Raw genomic sequence first — 6,216 nt, 5'->3', positions numbered from 1 at the left:
ATTGTATTTTTGAGGTTTTGAATAATATGGAGACATGAAGCAGTCGACTGACTGGGTGTTGCATGGCATACCAGTGGATGAAGACATTAAATCTTGCACTACGTTAGATAAAATAAGTTAAACTTGTCTGTTTCTAGGCTCTGCACTTGCCACTGTCAAATTGAAAATATTATTCAGCGTGCACTGAAAGAAATCCTGTGTCAAGCTACATAAGTATTTTAGTACATTTAATGTGGAAAAGGAAACAGGGTGGGTACTTGCAGACTTGTTTAAGTTGTGACTGATCTTAACCTGAAATGGTCAGTGAATTAACGTATTTTGCACTGACATTCCCCAGGAGTCTGAGATATGTGTTTCTAAGAGACCTTTGCCAAACTGGACAAAGTCTGGAACAGAATAACTGGAATTTAGAAAACGTACACATTCAGATTAATTGGAAGTGACAAACTGATTTTAGTCTGTCTATAGACAACCAGAAACAAAAGAAAAAGAGTTGTAGTCTAAAAACTTCTATATCTGTAAGAAATATGTAATATATGTAATATGCATATATGATAAAAAATGAGGCCTTATATTCATTTCATCAGTGATCAAAATAATTTATCTGCTAGTTTAGGTAAGTTGTATGTTGTTCTACAATAGCACAGGTCCACAGCTGAGGTTTTCTTAGTTGCATTCCAAATCATATTGATAGAAATTGCAGTACATGACCATGTGTGTGCAATTAATGCTGCTTCATATGAACAGTCAAATAGTGTATTAGTTTTGTATATGTGACCTATTAAGTGTAATAGAAAAATAATGTACTGTCTGTCCTAAATTATGGTAGCCAGCTGCAGGGATAACTCTGCTTACCAAAGCTACTCCCATTTCCTCTGACCAGCAACTCCTGCAGAGTGAAAGGAATGCCGTGAAGAAGCCATGAAGGAGCAGAAGCCCACTCTACTCTACCTTGCTCGTCACTGCAGTATGTAACTCTGGTGAGTAGGAATTTTTCCTCCTTTTCTTCTGAAAGTGTGATGATTATTTATAGACTTCAAAGCCATCTGAAATATTCCTAATTTTTTCAGAATTATTTTCCTGACCTGGGTCTTAACATTTAACAAATATGTAAGGACTCAGGAGCCCGAGGCATGTAGGAGATGAAATACATGACTAATGTTTTTCATTAGAACAGAACACGAGCAGCACAGCAGCACTACCAGCAGCAGACTGAGGTCCGCTGATACTACTCGTCAAAAAGGTACTGTTGTTTAACTTCAGACTCTCATTTCTTAAAAACTTGACCGGAATATATAGGTTGCTGTCTTATTAGACAACTGTTTCTAATTTTGATACACTGTTCCTAGCCTAAGGAAAATATGGTAACAATGCAAGGTCTTTGTGGCTTTTCTATTTAAAAAAATGCAGTTTTCTTGAAACTGGGGTAATAACAACTAGAACAAAAGGAACAGTAACAGGGCCAAGCCTTTATCATTTGTTACTATATTGCAATCAGAATTGTACAGTAAGACTATCACTAACAGTGCAGAATTCTAGGAAGAAAAGTCAATTCGGAGGAAATTAGCAGCTAATGCGTGATGTGTGTATTGGGATGAACTGATGGAAGTACCTGGCTTGCCTCAGTCAAGAGCAAAACATACTAGCATGGTCAGAGCAGGGAGGTTAAATATTAGGTGTCTTGTGCACAAAAGCAGTCCAGTTTGGTGCAGAGTGCAACTTTTTGCTCTCTCATCTCCTCCCCACTCTCACTTTAATTTGAAAAAGCAGTATGGCAACAATTGAAGAACAGGTTGTTTAGCTCCCAGAAAGATAACCTTGGCATTACAAAACTGATTCCAACTGAGAATTTGGCCCATGGCTGCTACTAAGACTACAAAAGTGGTTGATACAAGGTACTACAGGACTGGATTTTGCTTGTGGTATGCTTCATCTGGCCTCCTGCGTTTTCCCTGAGGGAGACAACACAGTAGAAAAAACAGCTAGATGCTGCCTCCCCAGCATTTGCTTGTAGCCTGACACATAAAGCTGAACTGTTGTTCCTGCTATCCAGTACAACTAGCTTCTGAAGGTGCTTTGTATGTATTGCACAAATGATTCTGGATCTAACAGCAGCATATAGTGTTCTAAAGCTAACAAAGGTGTAAATGGCAGCAATATATTAGAAACTGGCAGCAATATATTAGAAACTGTAGATTTAAAAAATAAAAATAAAATAGAGCAAAACCACAGCTGCCTTTATAGTATGCATTTTAATTTGTTTTTAGTGTTAGCTTTCCTAAAGATGATTGTATAAATAGGTGCCTGAATCATCCTTGCTACGAAAAAAATAAATTTGCTAGAATACCAAAGGGAAGAAATACACATTGATGGGAATTTGTATTATGTTATTAGTATTATATATGATGGAGATAAGGGGGGTACTGTGGTGGGTGCTGGAAAAACATAGTGATGTAGATGAATCGCATCTAAACCCTGTTGCTTTTGTGATACTTAATCTCAAAAGACTAAAAGGTGGGTGTAGTGCAAGTGAAAGCCATAGGTTACATGGAGTAGTGTATCTGCAAGTATAAACTAAATTGTGGAATCGTATGAACCATATTATCTGCACATGTGGAAAGACATCTCAAGTTTCTGCATGCCTGAAGCAGTAATTATATTGCTGTTGTCAAAAAAAAACAAAAACAGAAAAAACTTGTGCATATCTTAGCACCTGTGTTAGGGGAATGAAATCTGATGGATGTGCTCAGGAAACCTTGTGCCTGTTTTAGTTTGCAGTGAGTGCGAGCAACATTGTTAATGCTTGCTGGTTACTCTTATGTATTTAGACAGACACTGAATTTGCTTTAGGGATTTGGTAGAACATGCTGAAAGCTGATCTGTTGAAGCCAACACTTACCACATGTATGGTTTGAGTGTTTTCAGATTGGTAGCATGTAGCCATTAAATGCTGATACATACCAAACACTTGTGTTGATATGAATCTGGGTGACATGGGGAAAGCTTTGTTCAGTTGTAATTAGGAGTATTTAGCATATGTATCAGTCTTCCTTTACTTCTGTAAATGTTCCAGGGTGGACTTACAGCATGTAGTGTGATCCGTAAATTGCTTGGAAAACAGCTTCTAAGGGGATGTTGGCCATTCCTTCTATTCATCTATACTTCTACTTCTGTTCTCATTTTACTGCAAGTACACAGGAAAAAAAGCCACTTTAGCAGGAAAAAACACATCTACCCAGTAGCAGCATTCCGCCTCCCAGGTGTTCCCAAATCTGACAGAAGCTCTGCCATGATGTGCTATCTGAGCTGGAAGAGCCTCTGTGCTGCCCCCGTGGGCTTTTTTTTTTTTTTTTTTTTTTCCTACATGAAAACAAGTTTGATCCTGACCTGGCCTGCAGGCTTAGATGCATGTTTTAAAAGAAACAGAATCCCTTGCCACCACTGATAGCATTACAGTTCATATGTTGCATGAGACCCAGTATATAACTAGTATTTTTTTTAATGGGGCATAAGAAAAGCTTATTCCAAAGATGTAGGCTTCATACAAGTATTAAAAATAATCATAAATTACAGAGTTTTTCTGTTCACATTTAATTTCCCTACTGCAGTTTTGCAGCAAAAATAATAACTTTTCTGTAGTGCTGAATTGTGATGAAAGTTTTACTAATGCTTGGTAGTTGTTAGTAAGTGGTTATCACACCACTAATCCACAAGAGGGTGCTGAGAATCCACATTTTAAAGATTTTTCAGTCAATGCATTAGAGATAATAAATCTTTCCTTCTAATAAGGAGAAGTGCGTAGTGGTTCAGACTTGCAATGCAGTTGGCTCATCTTATGTGCAAAAACAGTGCTTGATCTTATAAGATACACCATATCCACATGCACTGAACTTGAAAACTAGCTCAAAAACACAGTGACAACTGCTAGTAAGACTAATTTGAACTTGCACATACAATCAAAAAACAGGCAACAAAGTGCTGTATGTTAAATATGCAGAATGAATAATACCAGGACAGTGAAACTGTCTTGCCCTTCATTAGGACTATGCAGTGGGGCAAGTCTTGCACTGAATTCAAAGGGTGTGCGGTGGTTTTCTTTGTTTTTTGTTTGTTTGGTTGGTTGGTTTTTTTAAGTCATGTCAGCTGTAAGATTTGCTCCTCTGGTACTTTACTTTTGTCTGAAGGCTGGATGATTCAAGGCTTCTTGGAGATCCAAGAGCTTGGTTTTCTCCTTCATTAGTCCCTTTGAAACTGCACTGTGTAGGCTTCCTGCATTTAACAAGATAGAGAATTCAGTTCAAGACTAATTTATTTAGTCACTCATCTTTTGTATTCTCTTTGCAGTTACAGCTGGTTGCTATGAGGAGAACAGACTTTTATAGCTTTGCTTCTTACTGTTAGATATTTCTAGTGAAGATTGTGAGCTGAATACAGTGGATGCTTGGGTCATCATCCTACCTAATTGGCTTCAGTGACACTGCAGACTGTTAATTTGATTTGGTGTTTAATCAGTCATTTTCAAACTTGACATTTTCAAGCATTTAACAGGGATTAATGATTAAGATGGTCTCAGAGAGAGAGAGGTATGTGTTATTATTCCAGTTTTTCAGATGAGCAAAAATTGAGAGTGCTCTGTGTGGGTGTTCAAGTGTTTCATCTGCCCTGAGCTCTCACTGTAAGATTAGAGCCTCAGAGCTAAAAATGACTTGCTCAAGGCCATGCAGAATAAACTAATCCCCTGACTCTCCCTTGCTCTGCTTTAATCATTTGTTTTCTTAGTGCAGTGTGATCTCAAATGCAGCCTTACGAGGTTTGACCGAGATACAGCAGATAAAGGCTCAGAGGCAGCAAATCCTTGGATCCTTTGGTAATTAAAACCATGTTATATGCACATATATATGTGTGTATATATATATTTTACCAGGCCATAGGGCGTTGCTTTTGTTTTTAAAGGCTGTCATGAAGATGACCCACTTCTTCTTCAGCAGGATCCTGTCTAGGGTCCGAGAGCCCTAGAAATGCTTCCTTTGCGGACAAGGGCACTAACGAAGGAATGAGAGCTGATAATCTTCCTGCCTGCAGAGGCAAAGCCCCACAGCCGCTGGCCCGGCGGCGCTCCTCACAGCCGCGCGGGCACGGTCCCAGGCGCCTTGGCTCTCGCCTTACCCCACTGCGGCTGGCCGAGTGGCCGGCGGGGCCTGGTGGGGGTTTGCTGAGGCGCAGCTGCGGGACGTACCGCAGCAGAGCCAGCGCGTCGCGGACGTCGTCCCTTGCTCCTGCTGTTTTCCGCAGCCTCAAGTGCTCGGAGCAGCCCCTGCTCCTCTTGCTTCATGCCTCCCTCTGAGATACTGGGGAAAATGATGGGCCCTGCGGTTTATTGGGCTCCTGCTCTCTCTGTTCTCCAGCAGAGTTGACTGCTTGCTTCGTGGTAAAGAGAAAGAAACCAATTATTCACAACCCTGAGAATCGGCAAATAAATCAGGCTGCTGGGATGAACGGAGGGGGAGGGAGAGAGACAAGCAGCCTTCATTACAGCACTTGAAAATGTCGTATTTGTCCTCACTGCCGCATGTCTAGGGCCTGCTGAAGGTGTGAGCTGTAGGTGCTGCGTCCTGCCCCGCCGGCGCGGCGCGGGCTCGATAAACCGGCGCCTGCAACGCGGCTCGGCACGAAGCCGGGGGCTGCCCGGCTCTCCTCGGGGGCGAAGGGCGCCGAGCGCGCCCGGGAGTGAGCACTAGCACCCGGGCTCGCGGGGAGGAGAGCGGGCGGCCGAGGGCCCCGCCAGGCCCGGCCCGGCCCGGCCCGATCCCCCCCCCCGGGACGGGCCCCGACGCCGCTTTTCCTCTCAGGCACCAGCGACGGCGGCGACCCGGCGCGCGCGGCGGCGGCCGCCCCGCTGCTGATTGGCCGAGCCCCCTCCTCAGCGGCGCCGGGCCGCCATTTTGGCCGCCTGTTGCCGCCGCCGCGGGGGAGGCGAGAGACGGGTCCCTCCCGTCCCGTCCCATCCCGTTCCCCCCGCCGCGGGCAGGCCCGGGGGAGCGGCGCGGCGGAGCAGCCGGCGGGGCGGCGGCTGGCCTCTGCGCCGCAGGAAGGCAGCAGTAAGCCGGGCCGGGGAGGCGGTGCGGGGTGCTGCGGGGGCCGCGCGGGCGGCGGCGGCGGGCGGGCAGCGCGGGCGGGTGGCGGCGGCGCCCCGAGGAGCTGGCCCGGGCCTGGGCC

The 6,216-nt window shown here is 44.4% G+C and overlaps 1 long non-coding RNA gene across 1 annotated transcript in view; it reads left to right on the top strand.

The window, feature by feature from the left end:
* Nucleotides 1–5,919: 5,919 nt before the first annotated feature.
* LOC106483185 (uncharacterized) overlaps nt 5,920–6,216 on the top strand; it is a 40,892-nt gene continuing 40,595 nt past the window's right edge. Inside the window, exon 1 of the long non-coding RNA XR_010885301.1 lies at nt 5,920–6,098. This is a non-coding gene — a long non-coding RNA (uncharacterized lncRNA). The remainder of the gene's footprint in view (nt 6,099–6,216) is intronic.

This window comes from Apteryx mantelli, chromosome 10, assembly GCF_036417845.1.
Source record: "Apteryx mantelli isolate bAptMan1 chromosome 10, bAptMan1.hap1, whole genome shotgun sequence".
NCBI classification, from domain to species: Eukaryota; Metazoa; Chordata; class Aves; order Apterygiformes; family Apterygidae; genus Apteryx; species Apteryx mantelli.
Note: the sequence above shows the minus strand (reverse complement) of the source record. Positions and strands in the feature narration are given on the sequence as shown.